The 26,327-nt window shown below is 57.8% G+C and overlaps 1 protein-coding gene across 5 annotated transcripts in view; it reads right to left on the bottom strand.

Annotated features, from left to right (window-relative positions):
* LOC101537407 (janus kinase and microtubule-interacting protein 1) overlaps positions 1-15,548 on the bottom strand; it is a 113,050-nt gene extending 97,502 nt beyond the window's left edge. For 3 of the 5 annotated variants that reach the window (XM_055138357.1, XM_055138356.1, XM_055138359.1), the window contains exon 1: positions 15,246-15,548. The gene's annotated coding sequence lies outside the window, so the exon portion shown is untranslated. Of the gene's footprint in view, positions 1-15,235 lie in introns of all 5 variants that reach the window. The other 2 variants (XM_055138358.1, XM_055138360.1) reach the window with 2 other exon arrangements.
* Positions 15,549-26,327: the final 10,779 nt, after the last annotated feature.

The raw sequence follows: 26,327 nt of genomic DNA, 5'->3' as shown, positions 1-26,327 counted from the left end.
TGCGCCCGCACAGGGCCAGCCTGAGTCCAGCAGTCAGACAGGCCCGCAGGCTCACACCCCCCGTCCTGATGTGAGACCACGACAGCTCGAGGACGCCCTGACTCCCCCTGCGCAGCTCACAGACGCCAAGCCCAGCGGCCCCCTAAACAGCCTGGTCAGGGGCTGGACCCCCACGCACCCTGGCCACTGGCCACTGGCCACTCCAGCGGCTGGGCGGGGGTGCCGAGCCTGTGTGGCCCAGGGAGGGGGGGCCATGCCCAAGGCCAGGACAGACAGGGCCCCCCCGAAACTAGGCCCTGACCCAGGGACAAAGCACAGCACTTCCCCCACAAACGCTCCTGCCACCTCGGGGAGACACAGCCAAGGCTCCCGAGGGGCACAGACACCCCACCAGGGCCCCACGGGCAGAGGCGTACGCCGGCTCCTGCGACTTTCACTCGTCCACACACTGAGCGCGAGGCCAGCTGCCCAGCAGCTCCTGCCACCTTGTTACAGGCCCTGAGCATGGCCATCAAACTGCCCAGGCAGCGGACACCCGCCTGACTAGCGCCCGGCCCAGACAGTGTCCACCCGCCCGACCAGCGCCCGGCTCAGACAGTGTCCACCCGCCCGACCAGCACCCGGCCCAGACAGTGTCCACCCGCCCGACCAGCGCCCGGCCCAGACAATGTCCACCCGCCTGACCAGCTCTTGGCTCTCGGGGACGGGCACCACAGGCTTTCTCAGGCCCCGGGACTGGCTTCCAAACAGGAGCCCTCAGGGGCCATCCTGAGTGGGCCCCATAGCCAGCCCTGTCACCGGCCTCTCTGTTGCTCGGGGTCAAAGCCACGCGTGGCATCGTGACCCTTCGCTGAGCAGCTGCCATCATGGCCACCTGCAGGCACCAAAGACACGGGAGCAACTGGCAGCGGCCCAGGGCCACGCCCTGCCCAGGCCCGAGGCCAGAGGGTCAGAGGCTGCTCTCCCGCCCCGTCAGGCCAGCTGGGCAGAAGATTCCTTAGGGACCCCACGACCCCTCCACTGATCCTGCCCTTTCTGCTTCCGGGGCATGACCCCACCTCTCTCCACTTCTGCTTCCGGTTCCTTGCCCACCCTTAGCCATGCCCACTGCCCACTGCCCACTTCCTGCCCTGCCCCTCCACAGGACCAGGCCAGGGGCCAGCAGCAGGCGGGACTCACCAGGGCTGGTGTCCAGCTGCAGAGTGGGGACCCGGGGGCCCGGGCCACAGAGCATGAGAGCCATGTCCAGGGAAGGGGGCGGCAAGGCCAGAGGGGCTGACTGCCCTCCACTGCTGTCGAGCAGACAGGAAGGCCCCCTGAGCCCTCAGCGCCTCATGCCACCTTCCCCACAGACATCACGTCCTCTGAGTGCTGGGAGTGGCCACTGCGGTCCTCACCCATCGCTGCTGGAGGGGAGGCCCAGGAGGGTGAGCCTGGGACGGGCAGCTGTGTCTGGGAGAAGGCCCAGACCGGGAGGCTGGGCCCGAGGGAGGGGGCCCTGAACCTTCCACCCCGACTGCCTCCTGGGCCACAACCCACAGCCCCTCCCCCTCCCCGGCCCGTCCTCTGCAAAGGGGCCCCTGCCCGGCACCGGGAAGGAAGGGGTGGGGAAGGCGGGCGGCAGGAAGGCTGGGGCATCGCGCCTGTCCCTCCGCCCGACGCTGGCAGCAGCTGAGCCAAGAGACAACCCTCATCAGACCTGACTCCCGGCCACCCGCCTCAGACTCCCCGAGGGAGGCCAGGCCCAGGAAGCACTAGCCCCCGAACACGGGCTCCGAGAGGAGAGGCCGCTCCCCCAAGGTCCAAGCTCCGAGGCGGCAGAGCCGACTCGGCCTGGGCAGGCCTGTCTGCAAGTCCAGTCCCGAGGCCCGGAGAGCACTGTGGGGCTGGCCTGGGATGCCCTGAACTGAAGAACAGGCTTGGGGACGCCTCAGGCCGCCTCTCCGAGAACAGCGGCTACCTTCAGCCACACGTGTCTGCACAGAGTAGCTTCGACACACGTGACACACGTCCAATGTCATTCCCAAACCACCTACTTCCACTCCTCGCCAAACATACCCAGAAGCACAATTTCTGGTAAAAAAAAAAAAAATGCTACTCGCGATCAGAACCCACACACGAAAGGCTCTCTAGGGGCGGGAGCAGCTTAACATTCACAAGAAGTCACGAAAACTCGCCTTGGAACATCCCGTGTGTGCGGAGACTCATGTGTCCCTCACATCCTCCAGCTCCTCGTAAAAGCTCGCCAGATGCCGAACTGCAGACAAAGTTCGGGTGGGGATGAGCAACGGAGAACGATCCATGCTCCAACCACATGAGTCGGGCCGGAGAGAACCCAGGGGCTGACTCCGGTCAGACAGCCGGAGCCCCCTGGGAGTGATCTCTGAGCACAGACCCAGGAGAAAGCCCACGGCACCGCTGGGTGTGACGTCCCCAGAAAGGAGCAGCCCAGCAGACCTGAGCTTGTCTCCATCAGAGAACTCAGTCCAACTCAACCAACATGCGCCTGCAGTAACGGCTGTGCTCAGACAGCCGTACTATGGCCGGAAGTTCTCAACCTTCACGGATTCTCTTTCCTCAAAGAATGGCCCAGTTCTGTGTCTCAGCAGGAAAAGATGGAGTGCTCTGGCTACAGTGACCAGCTAGCAAGCCGGGGGCGGGGGGACTGGCCGCAGTGCCCAGGCTCTTACCTGCTCTGCTTCCGGGTGCCGGCGTCAGGCCGGGCCCCTGGAGAGAATCACCGCCCACCCACTCCACCCTCCCCCCCCCCGACGCTCAGAGGACCCAGAGTCAGTCCCGGCGGGGGGCCTCGTGTCTTCCTGTACCTAACCTCTGTTATCTCCATCTCCTAGGCAGACCGTGTCCCCCGGAAGCAGCCAGGGGCTCGTCCACATCCCAGCTGCTCCTACGCCTTTGCGCCTGCACCCACCACTGGCTGGTTCTTGGCCAACGCCCCGCACCATTTGGCATCTCCCCTCGGCCGACACGCGAGGCTCTCTGAAGAAGTTCCTTCCGGGAGGCCCCGCCCAGCAGGTGGTGCCGTGTAATCACACCAGCATGACACACAAACACTTCCTTTGTGGTTTCCGCATCCTTTCCTCTCGAGCTGTTCCTGCGGCCAGAGGCGCCCAGAGCACTCGGCACCGACAGTGACACAAAGCTGCAGGGAGCGGCGGGGCGAGCAGCCCCCCAAGTCAGCCCCGAGGGCCAGTCCAGACACCTCGGCAGGCAGGTGGGGAAGGGCAGGAGCCACGGGTGGGGGGAGGGTGCGGCCGGCCCATGCCTGTGTGGCCGCTGGGTGCAGGTGAGGCCTCCGGATGGGCCTTCAGAGAGGCGCGGCCCCTCCTGTTTTGGCTGTGCCCTCCCCGGCCCCACCCCCTACCTCGGGAGCCGGCCCAAGGCAGGGGCACGCGCAGACAGCCTCCTGAGGGCACTGGACCCTCAAGGGTCAGTTCCCAGAATCATTCGGGGTCAGTCCCTGGTGGTCCTGGGGGCTCCATTTCCCCACTTCTTGGTCTGAGGACCAGAAGGACACCTGGAGGCTGAGAGAAAAACTGGCTGCATGCGACAGCAGAGGCGAGGTGGGGGGTACTGCCATGTACGGCCGGGACGCCTGGAGCACTGCAGAGTGAGCAGCCTGACCACCAGAGGCTCCTCATGCCCACAGTCTGATCCATTCCCACTGGGGGATCCCCGGAACTGCTCTCACACGGGTCATAGAGGAGACGGGACACCCTGGCGGGACGGGGAGGGGGGGACGAGCTGGGGCACAGACCCCAGACAGGGGTGAGGGCATCACAGCGGCGGGCACTCCCCAGACAGCCATGGAGGGAGGAAACAGGAGGCAGAGCCCAGCCACGCCCCTCCCAGCTCAGGGCGGTTTCCATCCCTCACACCTCCCCTCTGTAACCAAAATTCTGGCACCGCCCGGGCCCCCCTCCCCAGGGGCGAGAAGGTGCCCACGCAGCAGGGCCGACCCCCTCCCAGCGCCCCAAAGCCAGCTGGTGCCCCGTCCTCAGCGCCAGTCTGGGCGAGAGCGTACCCACAGAGTCGAGCGCCCTCCTGCAGACCCACAGGGCGCCAGGGCTGGTGGGCGGGAAGCAGCCAGGCCCACTGACTTCTGGAGTGACCCGCGCCCACACCAGACCCAACCTGCCAAGCTCTGTAAGATGGCTCCCTACAAACCTCCACCGTGCCTGGTGCCATTCACACACTGCAAAGTGCAGAATTTCCCAGGGGTCGTATTCAAAGGCAGATTTCTGCGACCTTCCCTCGGCCCCACCGCCCACCTCCACCGGGTGATTCAGACCCACCTGCTCAGCAGGGCCCGAGAACGTGCATCTGTTAGAACCCGGTAATGTTGATCCCGGAACCACTCAGCTCTGACCTGAGGATGCCCTTGGGGCCTGGAGGTGGGGTGGGCAGGGTGTGGGCCGGAGGGACGGGAGCGGCATGAACAAAGACGCAGGAACTGGAGTCCATGGGCAGGATGCCTGTAGTTAGGCCAGCCAGGCCGTGGAGGCATGGACTCGGGTGACGGGGTATGACGGGGAGGGAGAGTGGGGGTGTGGGCATCAGACTGGCGGGGGCACGGGGTGACAGCAGAGCTCACGGCTGCTGACGGCTAGCTGCACTGCACTGGCATCCGGAGCAGGAGAATGGTCCCGGGCCCTGGGATGGCGCCGGCACTGTCCTTCCGGCTCTCCGAGCAGCAGGCAGCCACGCCCACAAACGCTCGTCCTTACAGCAAACAGGGATGCCCACACGCAGCGCGCCTACACCTCCTGGTGGGCAAGCCCTAAATCCCCCCTAGATTACCCCCAGTACCTGACACTACGTAAGTGCCCCGCTAGTTGCCACGCTACATTGTTGAAGGAACGATGCCCAAAGAGACTCTTTACGTGTTCACACAGATGCCAGAGGGCTGGCTGGGCCCCGATGGGCCCGGGGAAGACAGAGCGGCTGCGCGTTCGTGGGGTGGAGCGGAGCCCGAGTGTTTCTCGGTCCGGCTGCCCCACAGCGCTGCTCGAGTTCTCTCGTGTCGACCTGTCTGTTCTCTCCAAGGTGGGGCATTAAAAATCCAACCGCAGCAGCCGAATCTTCTCCTCCTCCCTTCACTCCTTTTGTTCTCCTTGTCAGAGCATATGTTTATCATTCCTCTATCATTCTGATGAACTCTCTTCCAGAGTCATAAACTGGTGTTACAAAGCATCATGTCCAATGGTTCCACCTTATCTTTACTTTCACTTTTTTGTTCTGTTTTGAGGCTCAACGCTCAGGGAGCACCCTGGAGGCTTGGGGCCATATGGGATGCCAGGGACGGGACCTGAGCCGGCCACCTGTAAGGCAAGCGCCCTGCCACTGTGCTATCACTCCAGCTCCATCCACTTCATTTTTTAAAACCTGTCCTTTATGGGAATAGTGGTCACTATTCCCAAGGTTTTCTTGTGGTTAATCATATCTGTCCCTCATTCCATTTTTTTTTTTTTTTTGCTTTTTGGGTCACACCCGGAGATGCATAGAGGTTACTCCTGGCTCTGCACTCAGAAATTACCCCTGGCGGTGCTCAGGGGACCATATGGGATGCTGGGAATCGAACCCGGGTCGGCTGCGTGCAAGGCAAACGCCCTACCCGTTGTGCTATCACTCCAGCCCCTCATTCCATTCTTTTACTGTCAGTCACTTTGTATCTTTAGATCTAGAGACATGACTCCCACAGCCAGCATAAAATGAGTTCTTTTACATATTCTATTTACCTTTTGTTGTTATATCTGCAACCCGCCTTTTGGCGGCGCTGTTTTCCATTCACAATGAACACTGCCGTGGCCTGGGTGAGCGTCCATCCCGTCTGCTGTCTCTTGCCCTCTGCCTGCTCCTCTGTCCTCTCCCTTCCCTGCGCTCTGCACCAGCTGGAACAGGCATGCGTTTGACACACGAGACAAAGGTCTGCATCTTTTCATCCCATAATAGCAAAATTAGCTCTATTTTGAGTTTCTTAAGTGGCCCATTTTTTAATCGATCACAAACTTTTCTCCCTGGCTCCAGTAAAGAGGAGAAAATCAATTCTTGATCCAAGAGTAAGAAAACATCATCTGCAAAAATGTCTATCACCAGCTTCCTGGCTGGAAGATTCTAGACTATAACTTGCCCTTCCCTTGAGGAGGGGGAAGGGGAAGTTCACATGTCTTGGGGATGACCTTCAGGACACGGTGTGAGGTGGCAGGAGGTGAGGTGACAGCTCGGGGCTCCAGAGCACGGTGGCCAGGGTGGCGGGACTCCTAGTGGAGTCTGGGAGTTTGGGTTGGGTTTCCAAACGCAGTGGCTTCTGCAGACACCGGGTCCCCGTGCCCACTGGCTCTGAGAAGTAACAAACCAACAGTCCTTCCTGCACCTGCCCAGCCCTGTCAGCACCCAAGCCTGCTCAGTGGCATGGCACATCCCCGGGCACTTGGACTCAGTTTACCTACAAAATCCCTACCCGACTGCCAACATGCAAGAAAGGAAAGCCCCCAGCTCACAAGTAATGCTGTAAACACCGGAGCCTGGGCCCCCGCCTTCGGGCCAAAGCACCCCGACTTCAGACGCCCAACCCAGACAAAGGATGCAATTCAGTGTCTAGACTCTGAAGTGGCCTGCGGTCACTCTTAGCTGGCCCTGCAGAAAAGCCCGGCCTCACCTCACGGACAGAGACAGTCCAAGTAAACATATATGACCAGGCAGAAGCATACAGGCCCATGTTCCAGATGACCACCGCACAGGGGGGTGGGGGGCACTTGCCTTGCATGCAGCCGACCTGGGTGCCACCCCCAGACCCCACAGGACCCCCGAGCCCTGCCAGGAGTGATCCCCAAGTGCAGAGCCAGGAGTCAGCCTCAAGCAGTGCTGGGTGTGGCCCAAATACCTTTTTAAAAAATAAAATTAAAATTCTGGCAAAAAAAGAACCTCATCCAGCCCTGATCCTGGAAGGCGCCAAGACTTGTGCAGAAACAGTCGTATCTTGGCTGCAGGAGCTCCTTACGCAGCTGCCCTGCCCAAGGAGGTGCCAAGAGGAAGTGTTTCCAGAGCACGGACCAGGAGGCGGCCTCAGAGAAAGGGACATTGTCCCGCAGGCCACCAATGGGACAAGCAGCCGTCTCTCGACGGCAGTGGCCCGGCAGGGTGGCACAGTTCCCGAAAAGGGACCGTGACACTCACCGGCCTCACCGTCTCCCACTGAGCGGCGGAAATCACGCGGGCCCTTTCCACGGCGGCTGAGCTGGCCGTTCGAGCTGACCGCCACAGGTTGCACTGGAGCCTTGAAGGGCAGCGCAGACCCCATGGAACAACGACAAGTGTCTAGCCGGGTGCGGGGGCAGGCAGCACCCGGCCAGGGCGGGCATGAGAAGTCCCTGGGCCTGAAGGCCGTGAGCGACAGAGGCCAGGGAGCCAGGCTAGGGTCCCAGTGTGACCCCGACAGTGCGCTCTCACTCCGCGGCCCTCCATCCCGTGGGAGAGCCAGGCGTTAGGGACATCGGCGTCTGGGCCGCGCCTGACCCCGCCTGCACCTAGGGTGAGGCATCAGGGTGCGGAGGAAAGACGGTCTGAAGCACAGTGACATTCTGGGAGACAGGCCGAGGCTATCAGGCGGCTCCAGCCTAGGAGACAGCCACGAGCAGGGGTCGGGCAGAGGCCTGTCGCCATGCCACCAGCAGCGAGGCCTGTCTCCCTCGGCCCCGAGGCTGCACGTGCTGGACAGGGCAGCGGCAAAGCGCACAGCTCTGTACCGGGCGGAGGGGCTGTGCATCCAGGTCTGGGGGAAGCTGCGGGATTTCACAGGCGGGAGGGGGCTGCGAGGGGGCGGGACGTCTCTGATTCCGGAAGGCTGGCCTGGGAGGCTGGCTCCTCAGAAGGATCTGGCAGGTTCCGGCAGGGCCTGTCCGCCCAGCCGAGGGGGCGCCCTCCAGGGAGCGGGTCTGTCCCTAGGATCACCAGGGCAGGGCAGGCAGGCCCGTGTGAGGCACAGGAGACCAAGGGTGCGGCGGTTGGTCCCAGCCAGGCTGGCACAGCACCCCCGAGGATCCACGCGGAGCAGACTGGTGTGGGGGCAAGCAGAGGGGGGCTTCATCCACATTCCCAGTGGACATGGGGTCCGGCACCCCCAGCAGATGCCAAGCAGGAGGCCCCATGTGCGTCCAGTCAGAGCTGCCTAGGGTATCCACGCCCACTGCGGGAAGCAGCAGGTCTGCACAGAGCATGCAAGCCCCTGTGGACACGGAGAGAACCAGGACGTCCTGGGGCAGGACGGGTCCCGCAGAGAGGAGGAGCCCACCCGCCTGGGCAGGACGGGGTCCCGCAGAGGGGAGGCACCCACCCACCTGGGGCAGGACAGGGTCCCGCAGAGGGGAGGCGACCACCCGCCTGGGGCACAGCCCACCCCCGGTTCCAGGGCCCGCACTACATACAGTCACCCCCACACAGACAGGCGTGATCCCTGTCTGTGTGTCTGTAAGCACCGCTGGCTGTGGCCCTAAAACAAACAAGAGGCTCTAGAGCACTGCTTGGAGTGGACACAGGAGAGTGGCCAGTGCTCTCGGCCACTCCAAAGCTTGGCCGCGTCCAAGGCCACAGGATGGATGGAGGTTCACATCTGGTCCCCTCCGCACAGCACAGAGTGAGCCAGAGAGCAAATGACCACAGCCAGCGGGCCAGAGAGAGTGACCAGGGCCAGAGACTGTGACCATGGTCAGCGGGCCAAAAAGTGACCACGGACAGCGGGCCAGAGAGAGTGACCATGGCCAGTGTGCCAGAGAGAGTGACCAGGGCCAGGGGGCCAGAGAGAGTGACCAGGGCCAGGGGACCAGAGAGAGTGACCATGGCCAGCAGGCCAGAGAGAGTGACCAGGGCCAGGGGGCCAGAGACTGTGACCAGGGCCAGAGACTGTGACCATGGTCAGCGGGCCAGAGAGAGTGAACATGGCCAGCAGGCCAGAGAGAGTGACCATGGCCAGTGTGCCAGAGAGAGTGACCAGGGCCAGCAGGCCAGAGAGAGTGACCATGGCCAGCAGGCCAGAGAGAGTGACCATGGCCAGCAGGCCAGAGAGAGTGACCAGGGCCAGGGGGCCAGAGACTGTGACCAGGGCCAGAGACTGTGACCATGGTCAGCGGGCCAGAGAGAGTGACCATGGCCAGCAGGCCAGAGAGAGTGACCAGGGCCAGTGTGCCAGAGAGAGTGACCAGGGCCAGGGGGCCAGAGAGAGTGACCAGGGCCAGGGGACCAGAGAGAGTGACCATGGCCAGCAGGCCAGAGAGAGTGACCAGGGCCAGGGGGCCAGAGACTGTGACCAGGGCCAGAGACTGTGACCATGGTCAGCGGGCCAGAGTGACCATGGCCAGCAGGCCAGAGAGAGTGACCAGGGCCAGTGTGCCAGAGAGAGTGACCAGGGCCAGGGGGCCAGAGAGAGTGACCAGGGCCAGGGGACCAGAGAGAGTGACCATGGCCAGCAGGCCAGAGAGAGTGACCAGGGCCAGGGGGCCAGAGACTGTGACCAGGGCCAGAGACTGTGACCATGGTCAGCGGGCCAGAGAGAGTGACCATGGCCAGCAGGCCAGAGAGAGTGACCAGGGCCAGCGGGCCAGAGTGATTGTAGCCAGTGAGCGAATGGGCAGTGGAGCGGCCCGCGTGTTCCTCCTCACCCCTGCCCACAGTGGCCGGGTCCAACCCCAAGCCCCGTCTGGGCAGGGCCCCGTCACATCAGGTCTTCCGGGGGCCGGTTCCCTCCAGGGGCTCACGGCGCCTGCACACAAACTCCGACATCGTCCTGCAACCCGCTGCTGTTTGCGGAAACTAAAGGGGATGCAAACCGCCGGCGAGAGCCTCCCACCAGACAGGGGAGGTCCAGCAGCGCCCCTGGACAGCCCGCCGCGAGCCCAGGCGACCGGGGGCTCCTTGTTACCCTGTTAATGAGAATGGAGATCAGGCAGGCCACAGGGTGGTTTCCTCTGGGGGGCTAAACCCACAGCCTACTCCTGGCTCTGCCCTCAGGGACACCCTGGGGGGCTCGGGGACCCTGCAGGGTGCCAGGGAGCATCTGGTCAGCGCATGCAGGGCGAACACCCTCTCCGAGGCACTCTCGCTCCGGCCCATCTTTGCAATAATGTATTTGGTGAGACCCGAGTATCATTTCAATGTGGAATCGATGTTAAAATTATCACCAACATCTTCTGCCCTCCTCTTCACTGGACACCTCTGAAACCCAGCGTACAGGTTTCCTGCATGGCCCCTGTCCACTCAGAGGGGCCAGACTCTGTGTTCAGTGGCCCCATGCAGTGACCTTCTAGGTCCCCTGAGGCTGCAGGTACAACTCCACCCTCAGCAGCGTCCACCCTGGATGCCCATCGCCTGGCCCCCCTCGGCCCCACCTTGCAGGCGACGCCTGACAGTCACCACAAGCCCCAAAGGGACACAGTAGTCCTCTGCCCCGAGGTGGACACAGAAGTGACGCTGGGGAAGGGTGGTGACCGATGAAGAAGCCGTGTGCGGGGCCAGCTCACGGGCGCTCAGGCTGAGAACAAAGCCAGGCCAGGGCAGAGGGGCAGGACCGCGAGGGGACGGGCACCCTGGGAAAGGGCATTCCGGGAGAGCCCGGGAGGAAGAGGGCAGCGGAGGGCACATGGGCTGCAGCCAACACGAAGGAGCGGAGAGAGGGACCGGCCTGTTCCAGGAGCCAAGCGGAGGCAGCCCGGCTCCATGCACGGTGCCAGTGGCCGCCCAGAACACTCACCCACTCCGCCCCCCTCCTGCCCCAGGACACTCACCCCACTCCACCCCCCTCCTGCCCCCCTCCGCCGTTCCCACGCTCAGGCTCGGGACACCAGGAGGTGGCCAAGCTCCCGCAGAGGCCCAAAGCGTGTCAAACTCCAGGCGCGGGGCCCCTGGCGGGATGGCCTGGAATGTGTTGCCCCCATGCACCCCATACGGCCTGCTTCCCTCTCGGGGGCAGGGGAGGGAGCCAAGCCCCAGAGCACAGAATCAGGCTGGGGTAGGCCCGGGTCTGCGCTAAGCACCCCCTCGGACACGACTCGCAGCCGCCCAACGGGGGAAACAGCGGGAACGCCCCCCTTGTCTGGGTGTGGGCCACACGGACAGGGAGTGCTGACTGCGCATCGCGAGGGGCAGAGGCGGGGCCGCAGCAGCCGTTCCCGCGGGCTCCCTCCCACCAGGGCGGCTGCTTCACAGGTACGGGGGCTCCTCAGGGGGTGAGGAAAACGTTTCGGATGAGGCAGAAATGCCCCCTGCCCTCACGGGACGCACTAAATGCCACTGGACAGTCCGTGCTTTGACATGGCGCACGTCTGTGATAGCAGTTCCGCCGCAATAAGGAGTGAGTGGAGGAGTGAGGCCTGACCCGGGGGAACGAAACCCCACGAGACTCCAGCCTCCGCGGCAGCAGGACGAGGCCAACACGCCAGGAGGCGGCTGGCGGCCACCCCCGCCGTCCTCACCCCCACAGGACGCCCTCGTCCCCAAGGAAGAGGCCAGCGGCCAGCCCAGCACCCCGGAACAGGTGAGGGCGCAGGCCGAGCGGGCACCCCGGCACACACAGGCACGCACACGAGGGGGCAGCCGCGTGCTGGCACTGGTCCTCGGAGGTCTGGTGGGGGGCTGCAGGGCACACCCGGGGCCGGGAGTGGCGCAGGGTCCAAGTGCTGCGGGCCCTCGTCTGCAGTGCTGGCACTGGCGTCCAGGCTGCCCTCTCAACTAAATGAGGTTCCAGGGTAGCTTTCTCCTGGGCCCCGCCCCTCATGGCATGCAGGGGGTGAAGAGAGAGCTGGGGGTGCAGCTCAACGGGCTGAGCACGCTCAACACCCGCACCAAGAGGTGATCCTCGAGCACTGAGCAGAGAGGACCCCAGCTCCACCGAGGGTGGCCCACGGGCAAGGGCTCTAGGGCAGACAGTGCAGGGGCCACACCCAGAAAACACACGCACGAACAGCTCAACAAGGACAGGAGACTGCCCACACAGTCACATGTATGTGTGTGTACATATGTGTGATAGACACATCACATATACCAGGATGCTATTCAATGAGAGGAAAATAAAAATTACTCAAGTCTGTCGCCTGGAGAGTGGGGCACAGAACACGGTGCATCCCACTGGGATTCCTGCATCCCAGTGCCTGCTCCCCACTTCCGCGCCCGTCGGGGCAGGGGGGCAGAGGCCACGCCTCTGCACTGTGTCCAGGATCCCGTGGATTCAAATCAGGGCAGCACAGACGGAGAACAGCCAACCCCTGGGACGGGCCCCCCCGGGGAAGTTTCCGGGTTCACAGGTGGTGGCAGCAGCAGCCCCGCCCTGCCACCAGGCACAGAAGCAGCCCCCGGCAGGATGCAAGCAAGTGGGCGTGGCAGTGCGCCAATAAAACTTTATTGACAAAAAAAAAACAACAACAAACCCAGGCGGTGACAGACAGGCTGCAGCTTCCTGGCACGTGGTCAGAGTCGAGCAAATGGTGACTGGTTTGCTTCCAGGAGCCGGCGTTCATCTCCCGCCCAGTGGGGACTCCGGCCCCGCTCAGGGTTGAAGGTCAGCACACAAAGGCCTGTGCTCGGGACAGCGCCCCCACCACGGGGCGGCTGGCCGTTGGTTCTGAACCCCGCGTCACTTTCCTTCATAGCGCCCCCTCCAAACCCCTTGGCCTGTCCCCCTCCCAGGGGTTCATCCCCAGGACCCGCCCCCTTCTTGTCCCTGGCCCTGCCCTTCCCCGCCCTGGGCTCCTGGCTGGCCTGGGAAAGGGCAGCAGACACGCTGCAGCATGCGATGCGGGGCTGGAGACACGCAGACCAGCCACGCCCAGGGTCCCCCTGACATCGCAGAACAGCCCAGCAGCCCCGCAAAGGCCAGGGACCTGCAGCCCCCACGGGGGGCTCACGGCCGCCGCCTTGGCCTCTCACAGCCTCACGCACCCTCACCCGGAGGGGCCGCTGGCAGAGGGGTGTCCAGCCCCGCACGCGATCTCCCCCGGGAACACCGCCCGAGAGGAACCCGACTCATGGGGTCCCCGTGGCCTGCTCAGGGCTGCCCGCCCGGCCCGCTCCTTCCCCGGGAGACTCACCTCCCTGCACGCTGGGATGTTTCCACGGAGGGTTTCCCAAGAAGGGGGTGGACATCACTATAGCCCTTGGAGCAGGCCCGGGAGCAAGAGGCCCCGGGTCACCCACTCCCCACCCACATGGGTCAGCCCCATGGTCACCCTCTCCCCACCTCACAAGGCCCCTCAGTCTGACCACTTAGCTTGATGACCAACGGGACCTGCTTTGACATCACCACGCACCCCCTCACGGTCCCACCCAGGAACTAAGTGCCTCCCGGCCCCGGGGCCACATCGCTGGCCCCACCCAGCCGAGACCCGGAGACCCATCAACAGCCCAGAGTAAAGGACACGGCCAGCTTGGAGCCCAGGGGCGCTGTTGGCTGCACGGCCCCCCAGGCGCCAGTCAGCAAGCCCAGCAAGAGGGCACCTGCCCAGCCGCAGCGGGGAGGGACTGGGGCCTCTGACCGTCGGGCTGAGGGGCCAGCCTGGAGGAAGCTACTGTCCCCTGGAGGGAGACAGGAGTCGCTGACACCGCCCCAGGCAGGCATCCTCCCCGGGGGGCCTGATACCCAGGACCGGGTCTCACTCTCTCCTCTCTGCCAGCACCACCACCTGCCCCGACCCCACGACCCCCCAAGGCACGCCTGGGCCGCAGACCTCACTCTGTCCCTAGCTGCCGTGGGCAAGGTCTGCCCGCTTAATAACGCCCACACCCACCCTCTGCATAGGCCCGAGCCCTGCGCCGCCCCCCCCCCCCAAAGGGCGCCGCCGGGCCTGGCACGGAGAGGAGGGAGGAGGCAGTTCAGAGTCATGGCTCGTGGGGGCAGCAGGGAGGAGGCGCTGCGTGGCTGGGGGCTGGTGGGGGATAGGGGCAGGGAGGGAACACTCTTGGAGAAGCTGGTGGCCGGGCAAGGAGCCCCAGGGGTGGGTGAGGAGGAGACTGGCAGGGAGCTCATCTGTACTTGGGGTGGGGTGGGGGAGGACCCCCAGCGCCCTGTGCAGAGATGCCAGGGGAGGGCCATTTAGAAGACGCACTGGACCCCTCACATGCTGGGGGGCCTCACCGACGAAAGCTGCCGTGGGGGTCCCTAAGGCTCCCAAAGCGATACAGAAGGAAGCTCGTTCCCGCGCTGGGAGGGAGAGCGTCCCCCCCCCCCCCCCCGGCAGGCGCCCTCACCACGTCTCAGTCCTGCCCCTCTGTCCCACCAGGCTCCGTGGACACACAGGCCGCGGGGTTCTGCCACTCAAATCCTGAAATCAAGGCGCGGCCGCCCCCCACCCCGCCCCGCACCCCCTCCGCTCCCATGCGGACCCGCTCAGGCCGGCCTAGGGAGGCGCTGGCCAGGTGCTGAAAGCGCTAGCCGAGGGGCCGGCTCGGGCCAGGAGAAAGGCCAAGGACAGGTCAGGGCGCCGCGCCCGCGCCCGGAGGTAGGCGTGGGGGTGGCCCTGCCGGCAGCGCCACCCGGCTGCGTGCGGGGCGCGAGGTGCTTCGAAGGCCACAGCGCGCCCGGGGCTGCCCCGGCGGTGGCCAGCGGGAGCGGGCGGGCGTGGCGCCGACGCGGCCCCCCAGCCCTGCTCCCCACGTCTCCCTCCCAGGCGGCGCCCACCTGGGCGGAGCAGCGGGGGCTGTGCGCGGCCGAGGCCGCCGCAGCGTGTGCCGTGCGCGGGGCGGGGGTGCGGGCCCGGCGGCCTCGCCCAGCCGCCACCCCCGGCCGCCGCGCGCGGGTGCCCATCCTCAGTGCCACCGCGGCCGCGAGCCAGCCTCCCTCAACTAGCCGGCGGGCTGGACCCCGGGAGAACCGCGCGGCCACGCCCCCCGCGCCACTCCCGGGCGGCGCCCGGCGCGCCCCCTCCCCCTCTGGACGTGGGGGCGGAATGGGGAGAGGATGGGGGCGCGGGTGACACCGCCGAGGGCGTGCGGGGGGAGACGCCGCAGAGGCAGGGGCTGCGGGGCGCGGCTGGGGAGACGGGGCGGGACGGGCCCCCCCCCCCGGACGTGAGTGCGAGGCTGGGCCGGGGTCCGATGAGGGTGCGGAGCCTGGAGGAGGGGGAAGGCGGGGCGGGGCGGCACCGGTCACCGCGTCCCCCGGCGCAGGGTCGGCCCATCGATCGCTGGTCCCCACGCACCTCCCGCCCCGCACCCACCCCCAGACCCGCCGGCGCACCTGGACCCACCTGCTCGGCGCGCAGGCCCGAGCCGGGCTGCAGCCCCGCGCCGCATCCTCCGGCCGCCCCCTCCCCGCCCCGAGCTCGCGCAGCCGCCGCCCCCGCCGGGAAAAGGACGAAACGGAACAGAAAACGTAAGCGTGCCAAAAGAAAAATAATAATAATGATGAAATCCTTAAGAAGCAAGTGGGGGCGGCGACGGGCGGACGCGCGCGGCTCCTAGGGGCGGCGGTCGGGGCGGCCGGTCCGCGCGTGCCGCACGCTCCCCGCTGCAGCTCCCGCGGCCGCCCGGCGCCCGGCCCTGCCCGGCCCCGCCCCCCACCCGGCCTGGGCCGCCCATTGGCTTGGCCTTCTGCTAGTCAGGGGAGGTGGTGCTCGCTCGCCCCGCCTCCGCCCGCCCTCGGTCCCGCCCCGCTCCCGTCCCGGGCCTCCGATTGGTCTTCTTCCTGCCAGTCAGGGGCCCCGCCCCGCCCTCGCCCGCGGCCCCGCCCGGAGCGGTTCTGCTGACGCCCGCCGGGGCTCCGCGGGGCTGGAGCGTGCGCACTGGGACCCCTGCCCGCTCCGCGAGACTGCGGGGGCGGGGAAAGGGGGGGTCTCCTTGCGAGAGACCCCTGCCTTTCGTTAGGTCCGAGGTGCTCCCGGCGCGTCCCCAAGGACGAGGGTCCTGGGAATGAGTCCGTCCCTGCCCCAGGGGAGGCGCTCGCGCGGTTTGGGGGCGCCCGGGTTTATGTAACCTGAAGCTGGGGCCCTCCTAGGTCTTGGATGGAGGCGGCGGCGGGCGGGGGGGCGGCACAGCCACCGCGGTTGTGGGTATATATATGGATATGTATGTATATATGTGCGTATATATATATACACACACATATATATCCAGATGCAATGTGAGGGTCCCAGGGGAAAGGGAAGACGAACACGGGAGAGCCGGGGCTGAGCATCACAGCGGGGCGAGAATGCAAGATGCGTGCACGACTGGTGCGTGCAGGAGCGGGCTGCGGGAGCGTTTCTCTCGCTCGGTCCCCATCCGCAAGTACCGACGAGGCCTTCCTGGGGACCGGCCACTGATCGCTCAGTGAGAGGAGAGAGAGGGAAGGGGTGGGGGAGGGGCGGGAAGCAGCCCTAGATGCCAGAACCTGTTGGCTCTGCGGGGGAATTTGGAGCAGGTCCTGAGTGCGTCTCGCCAGGGCAGGTGGAGTTTAGAGCCGCTGTCGGGTCTGAGTCCTTCAGTTCTGCCTGCAAGGTTAGAATAGGGCCCTGAGTGGACAGCCCCTGGAACAGCCCTCCCAACCCTCCCCCGCTGCTTTGGTCCTGTAGCTCCAGCTCAAGGGACACATCATACCTGTCCAGCAGGGGGCTTCCTTGAGTAGGGACTCAAGGCTCTGAGTTCGACTTGACTGGAGAGGTGCTGAGGATTCGCTTCCCTTCCACGCCTCAATGTCCCACGCCAGCTGCATGGTCGAGCCTGGCTTGGAACGGGAGGCAAGCCAAGACCTCCGGTTCCCACGCAGAGGGCAGACCCGGTACATGCAGACACGCCCGGGCCGGGAGCATCTTGCAGCTGTGGGAGTGCAGATGTGACTGCTCTGAGACCAGGGATGGAGCATCAGCGAACGCAGGGCTCTAGGAACAGCAAGACTTGCTCAAGGCTTGGATGCAGGTAGGAGAAAAGAGTCATGTTGAATCCAAGTCCCACGACCTCAGAACATGTCCTAGCTTGGAAATAGGGTTGCTGCAGCTGCAAAGTGCGCTGGCCCTGGGCAGGCCCCTGGCCCAGTAAGATTGGTGTCCTGGTGAAGGGGCTATGAGGACAGAGAGTTCGCCAGGGGAGAAACACCGTTTTTACAGACTCTGGAGTATTGCTGTGAAGATGCAGTTACTTACCTACACTTGTGATCATTCCTAATCACGCATGGGGAGCTGCGTCTGAGGGAGAGGGAGCCTTCCCTAATGATGCTGGCTCTGAGCATCTGCTGGCTAGAGGAGGAGGAGAAAGAAGATCAAAGGGAAAAAAAACTAAGAAAAAAACAAACACAGAAGGAAAAAATAAGCCAGTGTAACGATGCGCATGGATGCAATACACCCAACAAAATATTAGCAAACTGAATTTAGCGTACATTAAAAGAATTGTATGCTGTGATCAGGTGGGATTTATTCCATGGAGCAGGTACGGTTGAATATCCACGGATCAGTAGGTATGATAGGATAGAACACATGATCAGAATGAAGGGTAATAAACCAGGCAGCCCTTGCAAGCACATGGACAAACCCTGGTGTAGCCACAGGCGCTCACCGTGACCCTGGTAACTCTGCTTCTTGACACCGGCTGTGTTGCCATCAGTGATCCCCCAGCACCACAGTTGTCCCTGGACATCCTGCAGACAGGAGTGTGAACGAGTACCACGAAATGGTGTGACCCCTGGCAAGTGCCACAACAAAGGATGTTTGCACACCAGGTCATGAGTGTGGTCTCGGGCAAGCTTGTGGGAGGCTGCAGAGTCCAAGCCAGTGTTGCAGCCAAGATGTTCACGCCTAGAGGGCCTGGGAGACACCACAGACGTGCATGCAGTCGGCCCAGGTTCGACTCCCAGAACCCTACAGGGTTCCCCCAAGTCCTTCCACAAGAAGCCCCGAGCACTGCTGGATGTGACTCCAAAAACCCAAAAGATAAAACAAAATGTTTGTGCCTCAACTACAAGTATAATTCCAGAAGGAGAAAACCAGGAACAAAATAAAATCATACAAACATCTCAATAGATGCCAAAAAGAAGCACTTGACAAAATTCAATATCTAGACAAAAAAACTCAGCAAAATAGGTAAATAGTATAGGAAAGGTTGATATGACAAAACCATGGCTGATTCTGTACTGTATAGTAAATGTCAAGAGCAAACATATAGTTTACAGTCAAGAGCAGAACAAAAATGTCCACTATTAGCACTTTTATTTAATGTAATCTTGGAAGTCCTAGCCAGAAAATTAAGCAATTAAAAGAAAGAGTATTTGAACTGGAAAGGAAGAAGTAAAACTGCTACTATTGGGGCTGGAGCGATAGCACAGTGGGTAGGGCATTTGCCTTGCATGCAGCCGGCCCAGGTTCGATCCCTGGCATCCCATATGGTCTCCCAGGCACCGCTAGGAGTGATTACTGAGTGCAGAGCTAGGAGTGCAGGAGTGGCCCCTGAGCATCACTGGGTGTGACCCAAAAAGCAAAAAACAAACAAACAAACAAACAAAAATTGCTACTATTGCAGAGAGCATGATATATATAAAATCCTGGAAACTCCACCAAAAATGTTAAAATTAATCAATAAATTCAGCAACATCAGGATCAAACACCAATACACAAAATTCTGTTGTATTTGTATATCCTAATAAGTAAATTATTAAAAAATTAAGAAAATTAACCCACTTACAACTGTACTACAAAAGAATAAAATACTTGTAAACAATCAGCCAAGGAGTTGAAAGCCCTATATTGAAAATTATAAGGAAGAAACTGAGGAAGTCACCACTAGTATATTTTGTGATAAATATATAATAAATAAATATAACCAAATAAGAAAAATAGTCATGCTAATGGATTTAAAGTATTAATCTTTTTTTTTTGCTTTTTTTGGGGTCACACCTGGCGGTGCACAGGGGTTACTCCTGACTCTGCACTCAGGAATCACTCCCTGGCGGTGCTCAGGGGACCATTTGGGATGCTGGGAATCGAACCCGGGTCGGCCGCGTGCAAGGCAAACGCCCTACCCGCTGTGCTATTGCTCCAGCCCTAAAGTATTAATCTTGCTTAAATGTCCATTCTACCTAAAGTAATTTATAGATTCTACACAATCCTTAACAAAATTTCAACTGCAGATTTTACAGAAATCAAACAAACATTCTTAATTTTTTTGTATAGCCAAAGAAAATTCCCCAAAACCAAGGAAATCTTGGAAAAGAAGAACAAAGCTAGAAGTATCACACTCCCTGATTTCAAACAATAATACAAGCAACAAGAATAAAGAGAAAGGCATTGGGGTAGCAAATGGACACTTAGATAAACAGTGAGTCCAAAAATCAATCCACACACATATAGTCCATTAATTTTCAAGAATAGATGATGTGGAAAGAATATCCAATGTGGAGAGGACAATCTCTTCAACAAATAGTTCGGGGGAAACAAGCAATCACATGCAAAAGAATGACCTGCATCACTGTCTTCACAGTACAAACACTAACCCAAATAAATTGGAGACTAGAAGTGAGACTTGAAACTATAAAATTCTTACGGGGAAAAGCACAGGCAGTAATCTCCTTGACCTTGGTTAGAAATTATTGGTGGGGGGCCAGAGAGATAGTACAGTGGGTAGGGCACTTGTCTTGCACAGCGGCCCACCTGAGTTTGACCCCCAAATTTCCATATGGTCCCCCAAGGACCACCAGGAGTAGTTCCTAAGCACAGAGCTAGCCCTGAGCACCACTGGGTGTGGCCCTCAAGACAAAAAAGTTATTGGTGATAGTTTGAGTTTTTATCTGTATTTAGCACCAAAAGCCAAAGCAACAAGAGCAAAAATAAACAAGTGTGACTCCATCAAACTAAAAGTCTCCTTCACAGCCCAGGAAACAATCAGCAAAATGAAAAGGCAACCAGTGAATGAGTAGAAATATTTGCAAATCACATAGCTGATACAAGATGAGTATAAAAATTATATAAGTAACTTATGTAACTAAAAACCAAACCAGCAATCTGATTTTTTTTTTTAAATCAGGGGCCAATGTTTATTTTGTTGCTATTGTTTGGTTGTTATTTTGGGTTACACCCAGTGATGCTCAGGGGTTACTTCTGGCTCTGTACTCAGGAATTACTCCTGGCAGTGCTGGGGGACCATATGGGTTGCTGGGAATCAAACCCAGGTTGGCCGTATGCAAGGCAAACACCCTACCTGCTGTACTATCGCTCCGGCCCCAGCAGTCTGATTTTAAAGTGGGCCTACATAGACAGTTTCTCAGAGAAGATATTCAGATGCACAACAGGTCAGTGGAAAGGCATTCAGTGTCATTAATCATCAAAAAATTCCCATCTAGGGGCTGGAGCAATAGCACAGCAGGTAGGGCGTTAGGGCGTTTGCCTTGCATGCGGCCGACCGGGGTTCAATTCCCAGCATCCCATATGGTCCCCTGAGCACCGCCAGGGGTGGTTCCAGAGTGCAGAGCCAGGAGTAAACCCTGTGCATTGCCAGGTGTGACCCAAAAAGCAAAAAAATAAAAAAATTCCCATCCAAACCCAGCTGTCCCACCTCAGCCCCGTTAGAGAGGCTGTTGTTAGCAAGACAGGAGAGTTTGCGTGTGACTGGGATGAGGAGAGGGGCGCTCAGTGTCATTGGTGGGAACACGATGGAAATAGCCTGATCAACCCCATTGTCCATCAATGGAGAGGTAAGAAAATGTAGTAGTACCTATGTGTGTAAAGATGCATACATGTATACATACATACATGTCCATCAATGGAGAGGTAAGAAAATATAGTAGTACCTATGTGTGTAAAGACACATACATGTACATGATTCAGCTAAAGGGGAAATCCTGTCATCTATGACAACTTGATAGCCTTCAAGGGCACAATGCTAAGTTAATAAGCCAGAGAAAGATGAAACCCTGTATGATCTCATTGGCATGCAGGCTCCAAACATAAAGAAAACAAGTTAGTACAGATTATATTGGTGGGTACCAGAAGCAGGGAAATAGGAGCTAAGCAGAATGGGTAAGAAGAAGATAAAAAGGATCAAATTCCCAGTGATAAAATAAACCAGCCCTGGGGATATTGTGAAGTGGTAACAATACTATCCTATTGGAAAATTATTTCAAATGTCATTTGAAAGTTGCTAACAAGATATCTCTTTAAAATTGTCATAGTAAAAAAATAGTATAAGATGACAACTTAAAACTATGGCAATCCTTTAATAATGTATAAAATCAATATACAAATGTAGTACCCTTAGGTTGTATTCTGAAATTAATAAAATGTTACATTTTAGTTACACTTCAATTTTTAAAAGAAAAATATTCCATTCTGTTATCATTGGGTAAAAGATTATGTCAATTATGTCAAATTGGTTAGCAGAACTGTATGTATAATCCTACTGATTTGTAAATATTTCTATTACTTGCTGAGAGATTTAGGTGAAAAATCAGTAACTATAGTAACTTTGTACAACTATATAACTTTGTACAACTATAACTTTGTACAATTATAGTAACTTTTAACAGACCTTATGCCAACAGCACTGTCAACCTATTATTTCAACTATAGTAATCTAAAAATCAGCAACCATAATTGTGAATGTGTCTATTTCACCATTTAATTTTGTAACATTGTTTTAGTTTTTGTCTAGAGGTCACACCAGGCTTTGCACAGGCTTTACTCCTGGGTCTTTGCGCAGGCATGGCTCACTCCTGGCAGTGCTCCAGGGACCATTTGCAGTGCTAAAGGTCAAACTGGGTAGGCAGCAAGTGGTGTAAGCCCCTTACACTGGACTATCTCTCCAACCTCTGATTCTGCATCTTTTGAGGAATGCAATTTTTAATTGAATCACGTGAGGTACACAGTTACAAAGTTGCTCGTGATTGGGTTTTAGTCATACAGTGTTCCAACACCCATCTATTCACCAGTGTACATTTCCCACAAACAATGTCCCCAGGTTCCCTCTAGACAACCCTCTGCCCTACCCCCAGCCTGCCTCTATGGCAGGCACTTCCCCTCCCCCCCACACACTCCCTCTCTGTCTTTCTCTCTCTCTCTCTCCCCTTCTGGGCATTATGATTTGCAATGCAGGTACTGCATTTTGAATTAGAGTATTACTTTAGTGTTAGAGAGATACTTGCTTTCAATCGCCCCTGTCTTCTGGATAATTTAGCCCTTTTATCATGCTATAATGTCTCTGGCAATACTTCTTGTTGTAAAGTCTGTTGCATCTGCTATTTCTAGAACCTTATGAAAATTCCTTACTCTAGTTTGTATGTTTCCCTCCCCCGGAGCAGCCTCTCCTCTTTCAGAGTCTTGCTTTCTGGGGTTATTTTGAGATCCCGGGCTGCTGCCCGTCAGCAGTGTGCTATGTTTTGCTGCTCGGAATGACCGCTTTGCATGGGCGCACCCATTTGCTCCTCCATGCACATGTTAATGGCTATCTGGATCGTGTCCAGCTCTCAGCTCTTAGAGTCCAGCTTCCTGGACACTTGTACAGACATCTTTGTGGGGGTGAATGCCCTCGCTGCTGTGGGCTCTACAACTAGCAGCACAATGCTTGAGCCGTGCCCCAAATGGGCCTTTAACATTTTAAGGACTGGTGGGTTTTTCCCACATGGAGGCACCATTTCCATCCCCACCAGCACTGTAGTCCTCCCCTATCCTTAGCCAACCCCCAGAGATTGGAAGGGGGGTTCATTTCGATGATCACATAAGCATGCGTTAGATGGGTGCTGTCTTTTAATTTTGTATGATTAATCTTGTCATGTTTTTTGTTACTACTATATATTTTTTCATTCGGACGAGCCTCACGCATGGGGGAGCCAGCAGAGGAACCCAGATATGCGGGACCTGAGGCCGAGATCTCCAAGACTGCTCAGATCAGGAAGGGCCTCTTCCACCCAGATCCCTCATTTTCCAGTAGCTAGGCTACACCCAGAGACTGCCTCCGGCGCTGTGTAATCCCACCAACGGCCACCATCTAGAGACTATAAAACCAAGCTCCCGGAAGCCTAGTTCTCCCTCTTGGAGAACCTGACAAGCTACTGAGAGTCTATTGCCCACAAGGGAGAGCCTGGCAAGCTCCCCATGGCATATTCATATCCAAAATACAGTAATGGATAGATACATACCTCTTGAAGAGCCCGGCAAGCTATGAGAGTATCCCGCCCGCACAGCAGAGCCTGGCAAGCTACCTGTGGTGTATTCGATATGCCAAAAACAGTAACGATGGGTCTCATTCCCCTGACTCCGAAATAGCCTCCAATTGTTGGGAAAGACAAGTAAGGAGAGGCTGCTAAAATCTCAGGGCTGAGTATAATAGAGACGTTACTGGTGCCTGCTCAAGTAAATCTACGAACAATGGGATGACAGTGATACTATATATTTTTTATTTTTTTTACAGGGCAACACATGAGAGTGCTGGTGGCTTACCCCTGCCTCTGTGCTCAGGGATCACTCCTGGTATGCTCAGGGAACCATGTGAGGTGGCGGGGATCAAAATAGGGGCCAGTCACATGCACGGTGGGGGCTAGGTGGGCCATTTGTGTTGAGTTAACCGAATGCAAGGCAAGCACCTTGACCCCTGTGCTATCTCTCCCATTGACGGAGTCCACTCGTGTGTCTGTCTTTCATGCCAATACTATACTTATCTGTAAGACCTTCTGAAAATCAGTGCTGTGGAACTGTGCCGGTCTCACAACTTTTCCATTGGTGTGATATAGCTTTAGCCTCCTTTGAAGATCATTTAAGCTTATTGATTTCCAGCAACATTTGGTGAGATCTACATTGGGGTGTGTGTGTGTGTGTGTGTGTGTGTGTGTGTGTGTGTGTGTGTGTGTTTGGAGGAGGGCGTGCTTAGGGACCACAGACTTGAACCTCAGACATATATGCAAGTGCTGCTGGTGAGAGAAATGGCTCCTGCCCCAGAAGGTTCGAGTCCCAGCTGGCTTGTATGAAGTGGCAGGAGGGAGGCAGGACTTGAGAGACAGAAGTGGCAGGAGGGACTTCAGAGACAGTCCATGGCTTCCCTCCCTTCCCACCTCCATCACCTGGGAAAGTGCTTGGGGGAATCTAGGACTGATGTAAGTCTTCCCTGAGCCCTGCCTGCTTCCGACCTCGCCTCTCACCAGCCCCATGAGACAGTCCCCAGAGGACACCTGGGTTCCACTTGTTCTGCCTAGTATGGGAAATGACCCTTGCACCTGCTTGCTCCGGGAGCTATGGAACCCTGGAGAAATAAGACAGGGAGAGAGACAGAGACAGAGACAGAGAGACAGAGACAGAGACTTTGGATGTTTGGCATTCCCTCAACATTGCCTAGATAAGTCGCTGCATTGACTTCTGGAATTCCAGATTCTTCGTTGTAAGATTTTTGTTGCTTATTAAATTAGGTACTGATGTAGGTCTTTAAATCATCTAAAATTTTATTCTGAGAATAAGACTGGAGACTATCTTTTCCCCTTTTTGGATGGCCAGCCCGTTTTCAGCAGTATTGATTAATAATTCATCCTTTTCCCCTAAATGGAACTATCCTGTTTGTCCTAAAATAACCAAGCTCAGATTGAGAACTTCATTTCAGTTCTGACTTCCGTTGCTCTCATGCATTTGTCCATTTCTGTCAGCGCTGTACTGATTAGATGCCAGTGGTATGATATATGGTCTGGCACTTAAAAATGCAAGTCACTAGAATATTCTTCCGTTTCATAAGTTGCTTAGCTCTTCTCAAGGGTTTCTTTTCAGGGAATGGTTTTTGCTCCTTTTACAAACAGGAAATCATATCGTGTATTTGCTGCATTTAATTGTGTGGGAGGTGGAAGGAGTATCACTAGGGCACATTGCTTATTTCCTGTGGGACTCGGTTTCCCCACTGGCAATGCAATGAAGGGTGCTCTAGACGTTGGCCTCCTTTGCTGCTCTGGGATCTCAGCCCTGTGGTCCAGCCCTGAGACTTCCCCTCCAGCCCTGGGCCAGCCAATCAGAAGAGCAGATCTATACACGCCTGCATCGGGATGCCCAGCATTGAGACTCTCACACACCCTACTCGGCTCTCCCAGTTGCTCTTGGAAACATCCCTGAGAGTCCACGAATACGATATTCCAGAGAAGAAGAAACAGCTCAGGTGATTTGTTTGTTGACTCCATCGATTTTTAAAAATTTTAATAAATTTGGGGGCTGGAGTAATAGCACAGTGGGTAGGGCATTTGCCTTGCACACGGCCAACCAGAGTTTGAATCCCAGCATCCCATATGGTCCCCTGAGCACCACCAGGAGTGGTTCCTGAGTGCACAGATAGGAGTAATCCCTGTGCATCGGCAGGTGCAACCCAAAAAGAAAAAAAAGTTAATAAATTTGGAGCTGGAGTAATAGCACAGCAGGTAGGGCATTTGCCTTGCACGCAGCCGACCCGGGTTCAATTCCCAGCATCCCATATGGTCCCCTGAGCACCGCCAGGAGTAATTCCTGAGTGCAGATCCAGGAGTAACCCCTGTGCATCGCCAGGTGTGACCCAAAAAGAAAAAAAATTTTGAAATATTAGAAAGGGAATGGGGTGGGGATTTCTGGGGCATACAAAAGACCAATTTATGTTATTGCGCAATCATTGTGCACTCCCCTTGTTACACACAGAAGACCTCAGGAAGCAGAGCTAACATTCAGGGCTGGAATGCCAGTACAGTGGGGAGGGCATTTGCCTTGCAAATGGCCAACCAGGTTTCAATCCCCGGTATCCCATATGGTACTCCAAGGCCTGCCAGGAGTGATCCCTGAGTTCAGAGCTGGGAGTAAACACTGAACACAGCCAAGTGTGACCCCAAAACAAACAACAAACCACTAACAACAAAAGAGAGCTAACATTTGCTAAGTGTGCCAGGTGTATTAACCAATCAATGCAGGCCGTCCTAGCCTGTGGGCATGGTGGTGACCCCACAGAGGAGGACACTGAGGCCCAGAGCTGGGGAAGGCAGAGACCCTAGCAGGGGTAGATGATAAAGCCAGAGCCAGCTGTGGGGCGTCACCGTCCTGGTGGAAAGCTCACCCCAGAGGGTCGTGAAACCCACAGACGGGAGCATGGAATCGTCCTGGTTAGAAGTGGGGAGGGAAACTTTGACTTTCCTCTTAAAAATTTTTTTTCACAGTATGCATTCAATATCCCAACACCAATCCCGTCTCTGTAACACTTCCCACCTCCATTATTTCAGATTACCCCGCCACCACCCAAGCCTGTCACAAAAGCAAGTCCTTAATAATTTGTTTTGTATGGCTTGTTATGGATAATGCGTTAAAATGATCCCCCAAAAGTTTCCTTAAAGGAAAATGTGTGAAGATTGTGGTTTCCCCCCCACAAAGCCATTAAGCCCTTATATAAGAGAT

Source organism: Sorex araneus, chromosome 5 (genome assembly GCF_027595985.1).
Source record: "Sorex araneus isolate mSorAra2 chromosome 5, mSorAra2.pri, whole genome shotgun sequence".
Taxonomy (NCBI): Eukaryota; Metazoa; Chordata; class Mammalia; order Eulipotyphla; family Soricidae; genus Sorex; species Sorex araneus.
Note: the sequence above shows the minus strand (reverse complement) of the source record. Positions and strands in the feature narration are given on the sequence as shown.